The 19,521-nt window shown below is 40.6% G+C and overlaps 1 protein-coding gene across 3 annotated transcripts in view; it reads right to left on the bottom strand.

Moving 5' to 3' along the window:
• B3GNTL1 (UDP-GlcNAc:betaGal beta-1,3-N-acetylglucosaminyltransferase like 1) overlaps positions 1-19,521 on the bottom strand; it is a 165,406-nt gene that overhangs the window by 84,922 nt on the left and 60,963 nt on the right. The window lies entirely within an intron of this gene.

The following is a 19,521-nucleotide window of genomic DNA, read 5'->3' as shown; positions in this document are numbered from 1 at the left end:
TTCTTCGAAGCCACCAACATGAGTCTGATCAAACTGTGGGAGGCAGTGGAAGACAGGAGTGCCTGGCATGCTCTGGTCCATGGGGTCACGACGAGTCGCACATGACTAAACGACTAAACAACAACAACAATCTTAGCATGGAATGATCCAAGAAGGGAAATGGAATGAGAGAAACAGATCCTTTCGCTAGAAAAATGGGTGCTAAGTTCCATGGTGCACTCACTGCCATAGAGGGAACGTGACCGAGTAGAGAAGGAGTGGGAGAAACTGTGCTTCTGCAAATAGTTTCTTGTCTTGCCTGTTCCATTCTACAAGGGAGACAATAAAGCATCTCTCCTGCCTTCCCCCAATCTTTTCCCTCCATGCTCAGAGGAAGGAAGAAACACGCTGATTATGCAGTGATGGAGTGAGAAGGGATCTTTGGTATTTCCAGGGAGATTGGGTGAAGAAGACATGAGATGGAGTATTAATTTATTTCCCAGGTTACTGAAGTATCAAGTGACTGTGGAGGGGGACAGACATGAAATCCCTATGAAACTTCACTGGACATTTCAGAAACTGTTATTTGCTTCTCATAAATTAAAGAAATCCCTGGTATTTCTAGGAAAGACAGGAGGGATGTTGAGAGAGTGTGTGCATGAATGAATGAATGAATGAATGGAGCTGAATGCTCTGCTTACATGCATGTACATGGATCTGGCTGTGTGCAGGAGAGAAAGAATACATGTAAGAACTACTGCAGGTCTGTGGAATTCTACTTTTTTCATATAACAAAGTAAAAAAAATCATTCAAGAATGACATTGCAAAAATGGGTAATCATGTATTTACTAATACCATTTATTGAACAGAAATGAAGTATTTCCGCATAGGATTTTTTATATGTTCACTGGGGTGAAATTGGGGCTTCCAGCAACAAACAAACAAAAAGAACTCACAAGTGCTATTCAACTAAGCTATTATCAAAGTACTTGCTGAAATAATTGACCCAATTTGGTCATGTTCATTAATTTCAGTGGGTTTATTTTGAGTAAAACTTAGTTGAATACAATCCCTTTTTCTTTTCTTTTTTGAAACAAAAGAAATGCTCAGCGGAGCTAAAGAAGCACTTTTGGTGTCTTCAATACCCCATGAAAAAAACATGAAGAGGCAAGAATGTCAATCCAAACAAGTGATATTACGTTGCCACAAATTAACAGACCATTAACTAGACTCCACTGATCACTTTAGGATTTTCACTATTACTGTTTTATGTGTCTGCTTGGCAGTGGCAATTTCACATTTACAAAAGTATCTTAGCAGCAAACAGAACCCCCCCCCCACACACACTAAAGGCCTCTTATTTTATTACAACTCCTCAGTTCTGGCTTCATCAGATACCATCTATGACTATAGGGAGAAAATAAGTTTGCCAATCAGAGAGTTACAGTTTTAAAACCAAGCCAGTCCAGTCCCCAAAGGAAGAGATTGGATTCATAAATCTCAGAGACCATTAAACACAGCTTATTTTTATAGTTCCTTATAATCCCGAGTCTTCAGAGAAACCAGATCTTTATTGCTATCATCCTCTGGAACTCCAAGAGAGTATACAAAAAGAAGCTGGAGAATTTTTAAACTTTATATCCAATATTCACTTGTAACTCATTCTTTCCAACGACAGATATTCAGAAATAAGTGGGGTGTACAAGAGGCAAAGATTTTACAACACAACTCCTATAAATATTCAATCAAAAATTGAAAACTATGCATGTCAACTTAATTTAGAAACCTAGAATAAAACTCTTCGTATGAATTAATGCTTCAGTACATTCTCATCTGTAATGTTTGGGTGGGTACACTCCAGGAGTCTCAAATTTATCCCCGCAAATGTTAACGTGTGCCATCATAATTCACTCTAGTTTCAATTTCACCTTAATATATAAAATAATAAAATAAGGAACATTGTAAAAAAATATTGTAAAAACAAGTCAAAGAGAACTGTTACATCTGAAGTACTCCTGGGGACTCCTTTACATTCTTGGTGGTCCTGCCCTCGGGTCAATTTTTGTTTGTGTGGATGAATGGATTTCTTATACATCTCAAGACTCCATATACTTCTCATCACAGGTTGTTCCTATTAAGATAGGGAGCTGGTCAAGGATCATAGCCATACATATGGATCAACAAGGAACCATTAGGAAAGGCAGTGTCAAGAATACCTTGAGGACCTTTTACCCACAACACAGACTTTGTCTTGTTGAAAGCAGGAAGGCGCTTGTTTCTCGGACATGGAGTCTAAAGCAAATGTGAAATATAAGCCTTTGGCACAACCCACAACTCACATTCGTATCAAAGGATGTTCTGGGGGGAATTCTCCTTTCCATAAGGCTCATTTTCAATGTCTAAACATGGGGGAAAGCAGAGGAAACACATGCACACAAATGGAAGTCCAGCCAACCCTAAGAACGTGCATAATTAAAAGCAATAGTTGCAAAATCAATTCTTTAGCTAACAGAATGTGTGCAGGTATGCGGTTTCAAAATCTAATAGCTTCCTTTGTGAGGAAACAAGTATTAAGAATTTGAATAGCACTAATAAAAATGATATTACAAGCACTAATATCTCATTTTATACATTTATTCATAACTAGGGGCTGTAACTCTGTTTACTCCCCACCCCACTCCCTCACCAACCCTCTCCCTTTTACATCTTGCCAAAAAAAACCCCTCACCCTCAGTTCGCCATACCTCCAAGGCTTGCCTAGGTTTGCCTGCTCACTCCTCCACCTTCTGGTTCTCTTCTCCTCACCTTTCCTGAACCTGTACCTTTATTCTACATATCCCTCCTTCTCCTCACCTTGGCTAGGTTGATGGCCCAGCAGGTTGTCTCCCTGAAGTTTGAACTACCACCTGCCTGTGACCAAGTGAACTGCAACTGACAACATGCTTATGATTTTATATATAAGAGAGAATTTCCACCCTCCCTTTCCAACAGGTGGGCGGGGTTTGGCCTGGGAGGACAATGGATGGACGGAAGGGGGCAGGGCCAGGGGAAGGAGGCCGACCCCTTCAGCCAAACCTCACTTTGTTTCTTTTCTTCCAGGTTGCAGGACGTGTTCCGGTGAGCAACCAGATTGAGGTCTGCCTAGAACGAAGATATGGGTGGTGGGGCATAGCATCGTTCACTGAGTGGCGGCCTATGCCTCGTCACATGACTGGGGCCGCAGTATCGACATCCACCCCAAGTTACACATCTATTGGATGGGCCGGCGGGGCATGCGTTGGCCCGCCTTGATGCCCATGCTGCTGAGGGAGGCAGTGGCACATGGCCCACTGACAGTATTGGCTCTGCTCCTGGGCGAGAATGACATGGTGGGGGGAAAGCTGTTTGTCCTTCAGCTGTGGGTTTCTTGGCGGCAAGGCCCCTTGGGTGGTGATTTTTACACCTTGGCAAGGTATCCTTTAGTCTATCTTCGAGTTGGGGGGAGGCATTTCATGCATCCCCAGGTGGCGGCATTTGCAGGGCTTGTTAAAGGGCTGATTGCGGGAGTCCCTGGCCCTAGAGTGGCGGCATGTAGGTCAAACTGCCGGCCGAGGTAAGGTGGGAGGGCACACTGTGTAAGTTTGTGCTTGTTCGGCGCATCCATAACCTGAAAAGACGTAACCCGCAGCGGACGTAACATGAGGTATGACTGTACAGAAATCCAATTATCATTATTTCAATATAAAAACATAGTTTTTAGGCATCAAATTCTATCATATGGGTAGTACTTGTTTAAACAGACCGTTTACATTAACTCTGAAGCACAACTTGTTGTACCATACAAAAAGGGGACTGTTTCTCTGCTTTAATTTTAGCTTCAAACATATATCACATGGTATTGCGATATTTTGTAGACAGAAAAATATACCACGGGATATAAATATACCACGGGACATAGAAGCTGAGTCCTGTCCACCCAAAAGCACCACTTCCCTTAGCAACCAGCCCACTGTTGTTGAACACTGAAGTCTTTGACAACTTCTCTTTGTGCCACACTGCTCTAAGCATAATCTGAAAGCATTGCTTGCAAATTCAACACTGAGACAGGAAGTGAGATTAGAAATAAAATTCTTCTGCAAAGCTGATATTTATGCCAGACCCAGCAAGCATTATGCACATAAAAAGTTCCTTTATTAAGCAACTTCAGACATGCTGCCTTGTGGAAATTCTATTTTTTATGCGTAACCAAGAATCTATAAATCCCAAACAATTCTGAATATACCCACAAAAAAGTTTAGAGAAAACCTCAATCTGCAGTATTTAGCCTCTTCCTGTGTTAAATGTTTTATAGTCAGCATGTGTTTCCCTCTTTATTTTCTCTTCCCCTCTACTTCATTGTTTTCACAGCAGCAGATGACGAAATTCTCTCTTCAATGAACCATTTTCATCTCAATTTGTATGCCAAGAAAACATGGCATTACTGATGTCACTCAAATCCATCATGTTTGGACTATAAAGGGAGATGAGTATTACAGCCCCATTAGTTCTTTTCCAACCAGAATTGTAATATGAGAACTCCTCCCTCCTTGCCTATCCCTCCTCCCTCACACCTGCCTTTCCCATTTATCTTGTGACAACAGGCACAATATCGTGGAATATTCCAGGCATTAGAGATATGGGAAACTTATTTTTTTTCCATGAGCACCCCAGTTCTTTGTATGAAGACTAGGCACACCTAGAGAGTCCTGAGATGTAGATTCCAAGATAACTGAAACCCAAAGAACATTTCAACAGACACAGGTAGGGAGGGAAGTTGACCTACAGCAGTGCTGGTGAGGTCTGAAATGAAATTGGTTCGTAATAAATAGAACAGCCTATGTATGCTGCGGAGCTTATGTACTGCAGGTATACTGAATGAACAGACAGGACTCAAAGAAGTGTCTATGCTGTGAGCACCTAGAAAGGAACGCTGTGATCACTAAAAGTCAGCATGGGTTTCTGAAAAATAGGTCATGTCAGACTAATCTGATCTCATTTTTTGACAGAATTACAAGCCTGGTAGATGAAGTGAATGCTGTGGATATAGCCTATCTTGATTTCAGCAAGGCCTTTGACAAGGTGCCCCATGATATTCTTGTAAAGAAGCTGGTAAAATGTGGGCTAGACAATGCTACCATTCAGTGGATTTGTAACTGGCTGGCTGACCAAACCCAAAGGGTGCTCATCAATGGCTCCTCTTCATCCTGGAGAGTAGTGACTAGTGGGGTGCCACAGGGTTCTGTCTTGGGCCCAGTCTTATTCAACATCTTTATCAATGACTTGGATGATGGGCTTGAGGGCATCCTGAGCAAGTTTGCAGATGACACCAAATTGGGAGGGGTGGCTAATACCCCAGAGGACAGGATCACACTTCAAAATGACCTTAACAGATTAGACAACTGGGCCAAAGCAAACAAGATGAATTTTAACAGGGAGAAATTTAAAGTACTACACTTGGGCAAATAAAATCAAAGGCACAAATACAGGATGGGTGACACCTGGCAGTACATGTGAAAAGGATCTAGGAGTCTTGGTACACCACAAACTTGACTTGAGTCAACAGTGTGATGCAGCAGCTAAAAAAAGCCAATGCAATTCTGGGCTGCGTCAATAGGAGTATAGCATCTCAATCAAGGGAAGTAATAGTACCACTGTATTCTGCTCTGGTCAGACCTCACCTGGAGTACTGTGTCCAGTTCTGGGCACCACAGTTCAAGAAGGATACTGACAAGCTGGAACGTGTCCAGAAGAGGGCAACCAAAATGGTCAAAGGCCTGGAAATAATGCCTTATGAGGAACGGCTTAGGGAGCTGGGTATGTTTAGCCTGGAGAAGAGAAGGTTAAGGGGTGATATGATAGCCATGTTCAAATATATAAAAGGATGTCATATAGAGGAGGGAGAAAGGTTGTTTTCTGCTGCTCCAGAGAAGCGGACACGGAGCAATGGATTCAAGCTACAAGAAAGAAGATTCCACCTAAACATTAGGAAGAACTTCCTGACAGTAAGAGCTGTTCGACAGTGGAATTTGCTGCCAAGGAGTGTGGTGGAGTCTCCTTCTTTGGAGGTCTTTAAGCGGAGGCTTAACAGCCATCTGTCAGGAATGCTTTGATGATGTTTCCTGCTTGGCAGGGGGTTGGACTGGATGGCCCTTGTTGTCTCTTCCAACTCTATGATTCTATGCTGAACTACTTCTGCAAAGTGCCTACACATTGCAGTAGCAGCTTAAAGTGAAACGGGCAATGCGGCAAGACCTGTACTGGCCATATCAGGCCAACAAACCACATTCATTATCTGGCACTGATGTATAAAAGGAGTATCGCTGCTTTCTTCAAATTTACAGAAATAATTTAGAGTTTCTCTGTTCCCCCCACCAAATGTAACGTAGATGGGAGAAAATCCCATTAAGATCCAACAGGCAGAACTAATAAGCATCAAAGACTGTTGCTGCTTAAGAAAAATCTGATGGGAATCTGGATGCAGGATAAGGATGCCCTCAGAAAGGCCATTTTATGTCTCATATTGCAACAAAATGCGTTTAAGGCACTTGGAAGAGCTGCCAGATTTTCTTTAATAACCTCAGAATTATAGCAATCTCTGGAATAATACAATAGTACTGCAAATCCTAAAATTACATTGTAAGACACTAAATATTCCTTGGCAAATGCGAAAATAATTGTCCAGTGAAATCAGAGGGGAAGCATCTAGACTCGGGGTCTGTCATCTAGGCTATCCATCATCTTTATTTTACATGGCTAATTGTGCTAGGATCCTACTTGAATTTATTTCTCCGTTATAGACTAATTTAATGTGTGTAACTTGCCTTGCATTTCTTCCAAACATAAAAATTAACCAGTCAAATGTATTATAGATCAGATATCACCAGTAACCTGAACTTTTAACTCACTGCTAGGTATTCAAAACAATTGTACTGAATACTTGCACACTTAATTTTGAAAAACACAAAAGAACAATGAAAGCTAAGTTGTTGTTATTATAATATGATAATGCTGTGCCAGAATTCCCTTGACCCAAACAACTGCTTCCATGGCTAAACATGGACAACCACATTTCGCTTATAACACGGTGTGGAAAAATGTTGAAAGTATTATTTAATATATGAAGGAAAATATATTGTGTGACCTCTGTGACTATCAAAGTTCAGCTATCCTGTTCAGCAGCAGCTGCTTGGTGACAGGTTCTGAGAGCAGAGAAACCATTGTTTTGAGAATTTATTAGAGTCTTCTTCAGCATATAGTCTTAGAGTCAACATGTACTGGTAGTTTTGAGTCTCTGCCGTTCGCAAGAGCAGGCTTCGTTGGGAGAGGCGCAGCAAAGATCGTGTAAGCGGCTCTCGCTTTGCTTGCTTTACAGCAAGGCGAGAGGAGGGACGGACGGGAGCCCCTTCCGCCCCTCCTCCCAGCTTCCATCCTTCCATCCCTCTCTTCCTTCCTTTCTCTCTCTCTCTCTCTCACCCCTTCCTTCCTTCCTTCCTTCCTTCCTTCCTTCCTTCCTTCTCCCTCTTTCTTTCACTATTCGCTGAAGAATAATTTTCAAAACAGGGCCCTCTCCTGGTGTATAAACTTCAAGAAATCTATCCTAAGAGACTTCCTGAAAAATTGGAATCATTTGAACTATTAATACAGCACTATTTTACTTCTGTGGCCAGAGTTCTTGCCCTTTTACACAATTTCTGTGTGTGCTTCAATCAAGAACTCCAACTTCTTTAGTTACAGGTAGGTAGCCGTGTTGGTCTGAGTTGAAGCAAAATAAAAATAAAAATCCTTCAGTAGCACCTTAAAGACCAACTAAGTTTTTATTTTGGTATGAGCTTTCGTGTGCATGCACACTTGGTATCTGATGAAGTGTGCATGCACACAAAAGCTCATACCAAAATAAAAACGTAGTTGGTCTTTAAGGTGCTACTGAAGGATTTTTTTTTTATTTTGCTCCAACTTCTTTAGTTATTGATAATTTGTTAGGCAGGGCCTGGATCAGGCAAATTCACTGCACTTGCTCTGGGCGATAGGAGAGACCGAATAAGATTCGAGATTCTAGTCAATTGAAAGTAAACTTGTTGGTGAGGGAGAGTCAGATGAGATTTGACAGTTGGGGAACTGGAGAGAAAAGGAGCTGATAAGGGAGGTGTGAGGGAGGAAAGACAAGGGGAGAACCTCAGCAGAAAGCTGAGGCCTAAATATTAATATCAAGTTTGTCTCTCTGTTATAATAAAAATTGTCATAATGACATTGTGCACCCAGCTAGGAGGACTTGTAGTGAGGCATTGCAATGCTGGATTTGCAAGAAGTCAGGGCAGGATAGGGGAGCAAAATTGTAGGCAGGTTGCACAACAGTGTCCATAGTGTGGTGGTGGTGGTGGCCCAAAGGGCCAAAATAAATGTGATCATGTGTATCCCTGGAAATCTTAGAGTGCACTTCTAATAGAGCAGTTATGGTGACCTATTGCTTTATGAAACTGATGATTTTGCAAGTTGCCCCCCCCCCCCAGGGCAAGAATACAGCTAATATGTGAATCACAAAGATGCAGCTCAAAGCTAGAACTGTTGCTACATTGTGCAAATGGCTACACATAACACAGGTTCCCAGCATGCATACTAATACAATGTAACATCACACAGTGGGAATCAAAGCTTAGTCAACAGATATTGACGAGAATCAAACCTGAATCACCATAAATTGCCAGTGCTTATTGCGCATGCGTATTAAACATGAAATGAGGTAGTGATTTATTTGATTGGTGAAAACTGAAATGCTTTGCTTGAAATGTTATAAATACCACTGCCCGACCATTGGGCGTGGTTGCAGTTTCGCAGAACAATCTGACTGTAACCTATTGCTTTGCAATAAACAATGATGGACTCCTAACTCCTTACGTCTCTGAGTTTTATTGGCATAAACTCAGAAGATTAAGCCATTTTTTTGCTTACAACAATAGCATGGGAGCAAGTAGGTATGAAGACTGGGGGGGGGGTAGTGGTGGTTTAAAACAATGGCAGAAGATTGTGTAAAGCAAGGATGGAATGAGATATTTGAGGGATCTGCATCTTTTCTCTCTCATGATTAACTGGTTAACAGCAGCAGCTTCTCTCCATCTACAGTCTTAGAATGGTGCCTGCATGCTTTGCTTCCTAGCTTTATTCACAAGTCTCCAAATGACTTACTTTCTTAAATGAAAGCTAAGAGTCTGGAGCCCCTGCAGGCTTAAAACCTGTTACCTGCTTGCAAAGGATGCAGCACTACGTTTTTTCCAGTTCTATGAGAAATCACACACAGGAAGGGTTACACAACCATAATGCTGGGGACCTTCATCACTGCTTGTTTGTCAACATTTCATGTATTTCTTGCTCTTAAATATCACATTTGCTCAGGAAACTCCTGTAATGGATTTCACTTTTCTTTACTTTTGAAACACTCCCCAAAATACGATTTTGAAATGCAGTTTTTGGCTATTTGTGGTGGCAAGGATTAAACAAGATGCACCCTTCAACTGTTTTTGGATATTAGTTTTTGACATAGCACAGTTTTTACCACTTGTCTGCCTTGTACATAAATAAAGGCCGACTGCGCCACTAGCACTTGCAAAGGGTTTGGAGAACAAAGGATTGCTGATGGATTTCACTCAATGAGGATGATATTAACTTTCAGCAGAATGAAGGCAAAGAATGAATTAGAATTCCATGACTTGATTAAAAGCCCCTAATTACACAATTATTGCTTGTTAGGACAAGTCTCCTATACAGCTTCTGTCATCAGCTAACAATCAGTTGTGCCCACCTGAAAATTGGGATTTACTGGTAATAATAATTAAAAAACGCTACATGAATCTGTTCTTTGTCCATTCCAATGCTGTAGCTTCTGGGTTAAATGAAAGGCATGGATCTGTCAAAATAGCTATTTCTTCTTTACTGATCACTTTGCTGCACGTGCCTCACTTTTTGGAGAACTAGCATAAATAGAAGTATTGTTCTGGAATATTAACTTGATGTACAGAAGAAGATTTCCCACTCCATGCAACAAAACTTAAAACCTACCAAAACAACCCTTTAATATCTTGAGACACCATTTGACACTGTGGAGAAGAGTGGAGCTGCGAATAAGCAGCCTTCTTGCCTTTCCGATATCTAGTCAACATTATTTCATCCAATATATGTGTCTAGAGCGCTCAAAAAAGAAGGTGTTAATTGAATAGCCTCATTTCTTGCCAACTTTTAAACCACTACTTTATCCAGCTGCACTGCTGGCATGTCCTCTGCATCGGGCTTTCAGCTATGTTTCCTTGTGTTTTTCATCAGCCTATCCCAAAGAGACTATTTTACAAATACTCAATCTCACTCTGTACTGTTTACCAAAGCTGTGCGCACTCAAGGCTTCACAGCACGAAGTATCCGCACAGATTTCCATCCTACGGTGATTTTTTAAAAAATGTTTCTTAAAAGAACTCTGCAGTTGAAAAACTAAAACCGTAGTGGTGAATAAGCCCAGATAGAACAGTTAATGTAATTCAACTGGCTGAAGACAAGGCAAATCCAACCTTCCTGTTCTCTGCTCAAGGGATCTTCCTCAGTCCCTTTCCATTCTCAACACATTGCATGATCTCAAGTGCTACTCTGTCCCCGTCTGCCCACCCTTACCCCGGTCCTCAGCCCAGCATGTTGTTGCACAGCTCTGAAAGTGATCCTGGACTGAGCAATGCTCATCTCAGCATAAATGCATGGATGTTTTCTCCCAACACACTGAAATGCTAAGACCTATGAATAAGGGGCTTAAATTCTATTTCTCTTCTCCAAGCCTCTACAAAACAATGCATCATTAGATGATACTTTAAAGGAAGTTTGTAAACAAAAGAGAATGAGTAGCTATTTTAAAAAAATAGAGAAGTTTGTCTGCCTTGCAACACAGGAAAATGATCACATAATGTTGAACACTAGAAGCAGACTGGACTGCTTAAGGCAGGAATGGCCAAACTTACCATTCCAGCTGTTTTGGGACTACAATTCCCATCATCCCTGACCATTGGTCCCTTTAGCTATGGATGATGGGAGTTGTAGTCCCAAAACAGCTGGAGGGCCAAGTTTGGCCATGCCTGGCTTAATGGAAGTGTTCCCTGTCAAGTGGGAAATGAATGGTTTCTCTAAAAGAGGTGGGTAAACTGAGTTTATCTAAAATCAAAATCAATTAACCACAATCACAAAAACACATCCTATTGACCAAGATATTCCAACTTTTGTAGTAGCCTTTGATTGTAGAGAAATGGCAGGTTTTATACACCTCCTTCTTCCTAGTGGTAACAGACCTGAACATAAACTTGATAGTTATACTTTTATATCTGAACAGATATATTTGTTTGTAACCTTTTAAAATCTTACACAGAAAGCTCCATGTAAGCTAAAGACATGTGGCTGTTGGAAAAAATAACCCTCTTTCTACCATAATAGCTGTTCCTTTCTCGTGTCAGGACCACACTGGATCTACTGTCAAACACTGATCTACATTCAGCCCCCAATCTCTGGTTCCTTTCCCACCCCAGCTTCAAATCGGGAGAACTATCTTTTTTCCTGGCTGCGTTTTCTGATGATATATCCAACATCCTTATAGGGCATACTAGTGAAAAATGCAGCCAATAGGAACAGTTGTTCTGGGTGATTTGTCAGGATCCACTTTGGCTAGGGATTCCACTGCCCTATCACCTCTTCCCTGCCCAAGGACTTTGTGATGAAGATGGGGAAAGAACTGTGAAAGTGTTGCTGCCATTTCTTGAGTTTACAAGCAATTAAGATATTACCAGCCAGATACGCCAAGATGAGACAGCTCATCTGAAGACTCATTTTAAATGTCTCTTTCAATGAGGAAGAAATTAATACAATTGAAGAATCAAGTGTTAACTGTGGTAAACATGAACATGTTCTGAGAAAAAAGGAAAGAATGAAACAATCCTATATTAACTCTATTCGAAAGGCTGAAAGTGAAGGAGAGAAGACTGCATCTATGCAGGCAACTTTCCGCTTCTCAGGGTAGCGCATAAAGCCAAACCACATATAGTCAAAACACATTGGGTTCAATGGCAGGTAGGATTGTCAAAATATTTTTTCCCAGATTACCACCCCCTTTCTTCCCCCTTACATTCTTTTTAAATCGCCAAGTGCACAAAGTTGAATGCACACAAGTTAAATGTGTGTGTAGGCTATGAGCTACTTGCTTATTACATTCTTTACATGCTTGACTCTCTCTACAAGCAGGAAGAAAGTGAGGAATGATGTTGGCTGTTGTGGTGGTCTTTGAGATTTGGGATCTCCACCTCAGGTACCATAATAGGCCTAGAACATCACACTGTTTTATAATAGAAACAAAAAATTAAAAAAAAATCTTCCAGTAGCACCTTAAAGACCAACTAAGTATGTCATTGGTATGCGCTTTCGTGTGCATGCACACTTCTTCAGATACCGAATGTTATGTTTTATAGTAATTACTATGAGGTGGTCTGGATGAAGAAAGAATAAGGAATTGTTCCCCAAAAGCTAACGAGTTTCCTTTCTTCCATTGGGGGGTGGTTATTCTCATTCTTCTACCCTACTTTGAGAAAAGGAGCTAATAGACATCATGGGAGGGCAAGAATGGAAGTGTTTTGAAGTGGGCTGTCCATACCTACCAAGTTGCTATGGGAGAAATAAGGGACCGGACCGGAAGTAGAAGACCGGAAGTGGCGCTGCCGCCATTTTGGAACTGGGCGGAGCATGCTCAGAAGCGACTTTTGATGCTGCTTTGCCCAGTTCCAAAATTGCCGCCGTGCCAGAAGTCGCACTGCAGCCATTTTGGAACTGGGCAGAGCTGCATCAAAAGTCGCTTCTGAGCATGCTCGGCCCAGTTCCAAAATGGCTGCCGTGCCAGAATAAACCAGGGGAAAACAAAAAAAATCTGTTTTTTCAGCTGAGAACAGCTAGGAAAACGGGGGTTTCCCGGAGAATTCGGGAGACTTGGCAGCTATGGGGCTATCTAGGGTTACCATTAACAGCAGTGCATATTACCAGCCAGATACAGCAAGGAGAGAATACCTTTTCCTCATTCCTGTAATCAATATGTGTCACCTTCTTCCACAAAGAAAAACATTTTTGTGGGGGGGGGGGGGGACACACAGCATTTTAATCTTTCCCGTTACAGTGGTACCTCGGTTTATGAACACAATTGGTTCCAGAAGTCTGTTCATAAACTGAAGCGTTCATAAACTGAAGCGAACTTTCCCATTGAAAGTAATGGAAAGTGAATTAATCCGTTCCAGATGGGTCCGCGGCGTTCGTAAACCGAAAATTCGTAAACCGAGGTGTTTGTAAACCGAGGTCCCACTGTATAGCGAATGGGAGCAGTTCACAGGAAGTATAGAGCCACTGCAGTCAGCAGCACAGGTGACCTGGGAGCAAAACCTGCTCTCACCACCAGCCAGGACTGACTTTACTGCCTGGGGCGGGGGGAGGTTTTGCCCTTGCCTCAATAGCATCATGAGCTGCAGTTCCCTTACCTCCTGCCACAGAAGTAGATGACTGTGTTCATTTATACAAGAGAATATAAAGCAGGTGCAGCTTTCTTCCCCCCAAATAAACCATATAATTATTGCCTCCAGGCCACAGGCTTTCAATCAGTGCCAATCAGTTGAACGGTTTTTGGAGCCTTTCAGTGAATAGTTCATTGACCACAAACAAATGACAATTATTGCTTATTGTGTACAGCATGCAGATTGATTCAACTTCAAGCTACACGCTGATGCTCAGCGGATCTGAACTACATTATGGGATGGCAGTGAATCAGTACATACCAGTGTATGATCAAGCTGGTTATCTAGACTCTAGCGCATCCTAACTAATGGTGCAATCACATATCACAGGCCTACAACAGCTTTAGCATATACCTCACTTGCTTCCAGTGGTACAGAGTACCTTTATTTGGGCTTCACAAAGTACCAGAGCTAAAGGAATAGCCATGGAGACAGCCAAATACTAGTCTGAATTGAAACACTGATAGTTTTGTCCATATTGGGACTTGTTGATTCTGCCACTGAAGGGGCTAAAAAGCCAAATACTGGAAAGTTGCTTGTAGTTTTGCTCAGTACTTTCAGTAGACGGTCCTAGACAGTGCTATTTTTCTAGAAAAAGAGGTGCCAGAATTCACCATGAACGCCTCCCTTGTTCTCTTAGAATAGCAATAGCGCCCACCTGAGAGGAGCCACAAATTCCAGCTGAAAAAAAGGCCTGGTCCTAGGTTGCACTTTATAGTGCACTGCAAAATGATGTAGAAACACCCTGCCTAGTTTATTTAGTGTTTGATTCCACTCCCTGGTGGGAGAGGGAGGTTTTGCCTTTCCTTGTTATTAGCTTTTGCTGAGAAGTTAATTCTAATAATATACGCAAATCACAACCAACCATCATAACAAAAATCACCCCAAAACAACACTCATCGTTCTCTTCTGTTTCCTCATTTTGCCCTGGCTCAGCTGGGTTGTTGTTGCTTTTCTCTGGCTGTGTGGACATTGGAGGGGTGAACACAGGTAGGAAGAGGTGTGCCATTGTATGCTAAAAGAACATTTTTTTGTACAACATGTCCAAAAGATAGTAAACCGATGTTTAATCTTAATTAGGTGGATTTCTCCAGGACAGTCTGTACTGATGGAAAGGACCCACCCCCAGCTTTCCCATAACCATAGAAAAAAGAAATGACAAGGCAGCCCTCAAGTATGAAGCCTGCTACATCAGAAGGCTCCTGCCATAAAGTCAACGGGAGAGTCTTTAATGCCCATGGAGTTTGGAACCTTTCATGGAATGCCAGAAAAAGCAAGTGTCCACCCTGAAAAGAGAATTCCTTGAGTGTGAAGCTCTGGCATAGAGGCAACCACTGTGCTCTTACTGAACATTTAAAGCAAATCATTCCACACTTCAGTAACATAAAAGCCTGCTAAAGAAAATGCAGCACTGGATTGTTTTTTTAGAAAATGTGCCAGACAGAGATAAAGATTTAGCAATATTTTAAAGTAAAAATGATGGGAGACAAAAAGCTTAGTACGGCACCACATTGGCCTCAGTCATACAATCTCTCCTTCAGATTACTGTAAACCAGTCTTTCTCACCCTTAGGGTCCCTAGATGTTGTTGGAGTGCAACTCCCATTATCCATGACCACTGGTCCTGCTAGCCAGGGATGATGGGAGCTGTAGTCCAGCAACATCTGGGGACCTAAGGTTGAGAAAAGCTGCTGTAGGCTACGAAACATGGATATCTGCCTAAATATAAGACTCCATTCCAAAGAAAGAAGTACAAATAATCAGTGTTAAAATGTTTCAAGTGTTTACACAAAACATTGCTATGATACTATCATAGAACAAACCCAGAAAAAATGGTTTGTAGAATACACAGAAAAGTAATAAATCAACCCACACTGTTATTTGTTCTGCATCTAGCCAAAGGAAAAGGAAATGATAAGTAGATGACAGACTCATCAGAATAAACTGTACCAAATTTAATCTTCTCCTTTGAAAATAACTGATGGATAGATAAGAGGTACATATTGGGCATAAATATATCTCATTTTCCGTAAGCCTTCTCTGACAGTTCCACACAAAATGGTCATAAGTAATTCATTTGCACATCAACAAGGATGATTAAGAATTAGTTAGATTTTACCATTCTAGCAATGAGTGTCTTAATTTTAAACAAGAAATGGACATTGATTGAAATCTTTAAAAGGGGCACGCACGAGATGAGGATTGGAAAATACCTTAAAACAACTTTCAATATAATATAACAATTCAAACTTGTCCTGATTAATTAGAATTTAATTTTTGCTGCATTTTTTAAACTATCAACCTATGGAAAGAGTTGGAGATATGGAAATACACAAACTGGGAGGCACATAAGCAGGCAACAGCTCTGCTAAGATTCTAAGGAAACCAGTAAATCATAATGTTATCTTTCAGACTATGTCAGCAATAAGTTGCTGCTGTTAAAATAATAAATTTAAATTTGCAACCATTTGAAGCAGTACTTTTGGCACAGACCATGTTTTGTCAGGGGGTATCTGTCTTTACATAGTTTCCTCCTGCTGGAGAACTCACCAGAACCCAAGCATATTTATAGAAAAACAAAAACAAAAAAACACTGCAATATTCTGGTGAAATTCAGTGGTTAAAACTCAATCTGATAGAGAGGCTGAGGCTTCTAATATATTTTAATTTGTGTGAGTTTCGTTTGAATGTATTTGCTGCTTTAAAATTACTAAACTGCCTTAAGTCTTCAGGATGAAGCAGACTATAAAAAAATGAAGAGGTGGGTATACTTGAATCAGGTCTCGGCTGAATTGTCAGGCTCAGTTTTAAATGTTACATTAGAAGTAGAATGTTAATCATATGGCAGTTTCAGACCCAAGACCTATGAAGAAAGATGCAAATAAAACGAGGACTACAGCTGCATCTCTCTCTCTCTCTCCTCTTCCAATCATCTTGCTTCTATAGAAAGCAACAACTACTGTTTGGGTCAAGGCCAGCATCAGCACTCATCAGAGGAGTACCAGCACCATGGTCACCCTTAAGTGGCAGCAGGAGCAGCATCCATGCAGGTGGATATCAACAGGTGGTGGTCCTGAGAATGAACCTACATTTTACAATAGGTCACGAAACAAATGATCCCACACAAATCAATACAGGCCAAACTAAACAATGACAGACATGTTTCTTTTCAATGGCCTGCCCATCTATAAACATGGAATTCAAAAGATCTTTTAAGAGTAAAAGCAGTTTACCCACTCATTTTACAGGTAAAGCAAAATACTTTCCTGTTCACTGCTTTATATGGGAATGTGGCTGATCTCGAAGTTCACATTGATCAACCTGACACACCTCACTTGGCCTAAAAGGTCTCCAGATGGAGGCACTTTTCAGAGGGCAGGGAACAGTACATTAGTCATGTGTACTCACTGCTCAACACAAGAAAAAATGGGAATAAAGCTGAAAAACAGATACAGCTCTGCTTATAAAATGGTCTGCATTTTAGATGTTTCTTGGCACATAAACATCTGAGAAACCAATCCTAACAGGAGAAAGATGTTGGAAAATCATAACTTGAAGGGAAACTGCAATGTTGCTTGATGTTTTAAAATGACAATATAAGGGAAGCTGGAACTTAGAAATCTATAAATTTGAGGGAAATGGCATTGATTTGGTAAGTTTAACAAAGCACAATGGTGAAACCGAGAAATGGAAAAGCTCCTAGTTGTGAGCCAAAAACAGGAATTAGGAGACTGAGTTTAAACCTTTATCTTCTCTCTTCCTAGAGCTAGACTCACACAACGCTGCTCTCTGTTTTTATTGGCTCAGCTCCTTCCGAAAAACAGAGTCAAAACTTTCTAAAAGGATTAAAAGTTTACTATTCCATTGTTAGCCTAAACTACTTCTATAAGCGTAAATCTATGCAGGTATTATGTCCCGTAATTATTTTGTACTGTAAAAGACACGCCACAAAAAGACATAATAAAAAGACACACAAAGTGATATTTGCTTTGTGGCAGGTGGACTAAAGAGAGGAAATCCCTTTGTGTATTTCCGTATTTGTTACATAGCGTACAGTAACTGGCTTGGTGCCTATGCCACAAACAAAATCTTAATTAATCTACCTCACAATAAGTACAGCGCATGAATGTGGCCAAACCCAAGCATGGAACTCTTGTGTTAATACAAACCGCTCTATTTTAGTCCTTAACTGCCACTGGAATAGGAATGAAGCAGTGTGACCGTTTACCAGAAAACTGTATCACAAAACAGAACAAACCCCCTGCAGTCTTAAAATTCATTGTATCTTGAAGTTGGCCTTGAATTCTTTGCAGCTGGCAGAAAGAAGAACAAACATTACTACATGCAGAGCACTGACACCCACAGCACTGAGCAGGCTGATCTCATGTGCCTGCATAATAACTGCAATCCCCGGTGGCATTTTCAACTTGGAAAAGCCCAAGAGTCTGTTAACTGTTAACTACTGAGGGCCTTATTCATGAGACTTTTATTCTGGGAAATGCCCTGAAAGCACAGCTTGTACTCTCCCTATGGAAAGAACCCTACTATCGTCTACAGATTTATTATATACGCTTCCCAATAATATTTTATGCTCAATAGCTACACATAGCCAAGACAGGGCAGATAAAAGTGAAATCAGAACTAAATGTACAGACTGGTATAACTCAAGTTTGATATTTCTCATCCTCCTGCATGCACACCATCCCTTCCTAACATTCACGTCAGTTTTAAATAAAAGAAAACATCCAGTGCAATGCCTTGTGTCATTGATCTTCGATTTGAGACAGTGATCCAACTGGCTAAGCATGTTCATAATTGTAGTATTATGTTTAGGGGTGTGTATATCATTTTATTTTTATTTTATTTTTCCTTTGCATTTATTATCACACCAGCAATTGAAATACCACATATGGAAGATAATAAAGATTCTTATGGGCTGGCCCAGCAAGGTAATCTGCCAAACTGCTTGAATTTTGTATTACTGTTAACCTTTATGTTTCACCTTGTGGACCTTTGGGACGAAAAGGTGGCAAGAAACAAACTCCCTCCCCTAAAAAAAAACACCAACCCATACAGTGATTTTTCACTATTAATATTTCCACTATTACAACTACAACTACAGTACTACAACAAAGCATTTCCCTTTCTAAAAATGAACCACGGATTCAAGTTTTGTCCAAATACATATTGCGCCAGACTCTACTTTTAGTTCCCTCTTTATTTTGGTCAAAATTACCAACACAATGCAGACACACAATGTACATTAGCTGATGCTCGATGTTTTCAGCTCTAAATGATTTTTATAAATTAAATAGGAACTTCAGGAACAGGAATAATAGAAAATCTACACACAGAGAAAAAAGAAAAAACATGTTCAGAAGCAACTATAGTTTATTTTCCCACATTGATTAAGAAAGCAACAGAAAACAAATTTTGTAAGTGGAAACTTAATAGATATAGAAATAACGTAGAATAACTTATGTAGATAATAAAGCAATAACCGTATATTCATGCTGCACTCTGATTGCAGCTTTCCTAACAATCAAAGCTATTAATAAATTACATTCTTCAATTTGTTCTATTTTTGGCTTTAAACATACTTAAGGACTCAGTTCTATAATATACATTCTAACAGTTGTGTAAGGAGGGCAGATATGTTCTCCAAGCTCCACAAAGTAGCTACTGTTAGAAGGCTGCTTAAGAATTAATTGACTCCATATGCAAAGGAAAGCCCCATCAATCCTATTTAGCTTCCTGTTCTCCAGTTAAAATTGACTAATACTCTTTAAAACTGCCACTCTGTGGATTCCTCTTTCAGTGCATTCTTCAATCTCCCTCATATAAATAAGACTTCGGGGGGAAATAATTTCAACATGCCTGACAAAGCAATGTTCCTTAGTACACACTGTACTAATATTTAGCATTTTTAAGTATAAAACGAATTTCCGTTTTTTGTTTCATA

The sequence above is a fragment of the Zootoca vivipara genome, chromosome 2 (genome assembly GCF_963506605.1).
Source record: "Zootoca vivipara chromosome 2, rZooViv1.1, whole genome shotgun sequence".
Classification (NCBI taxonomy): Eukaryota; Metazoa; Chordata; class Lepidosauria; order Squamata; family Lacertidae; genus Zootoca; species Zootoca vivipara.
The sequence above is the reverse complement of the archived record's forward strand: the minus strand, read 5'-3'. Positions and strand labels throughout refer to the sequence as shown.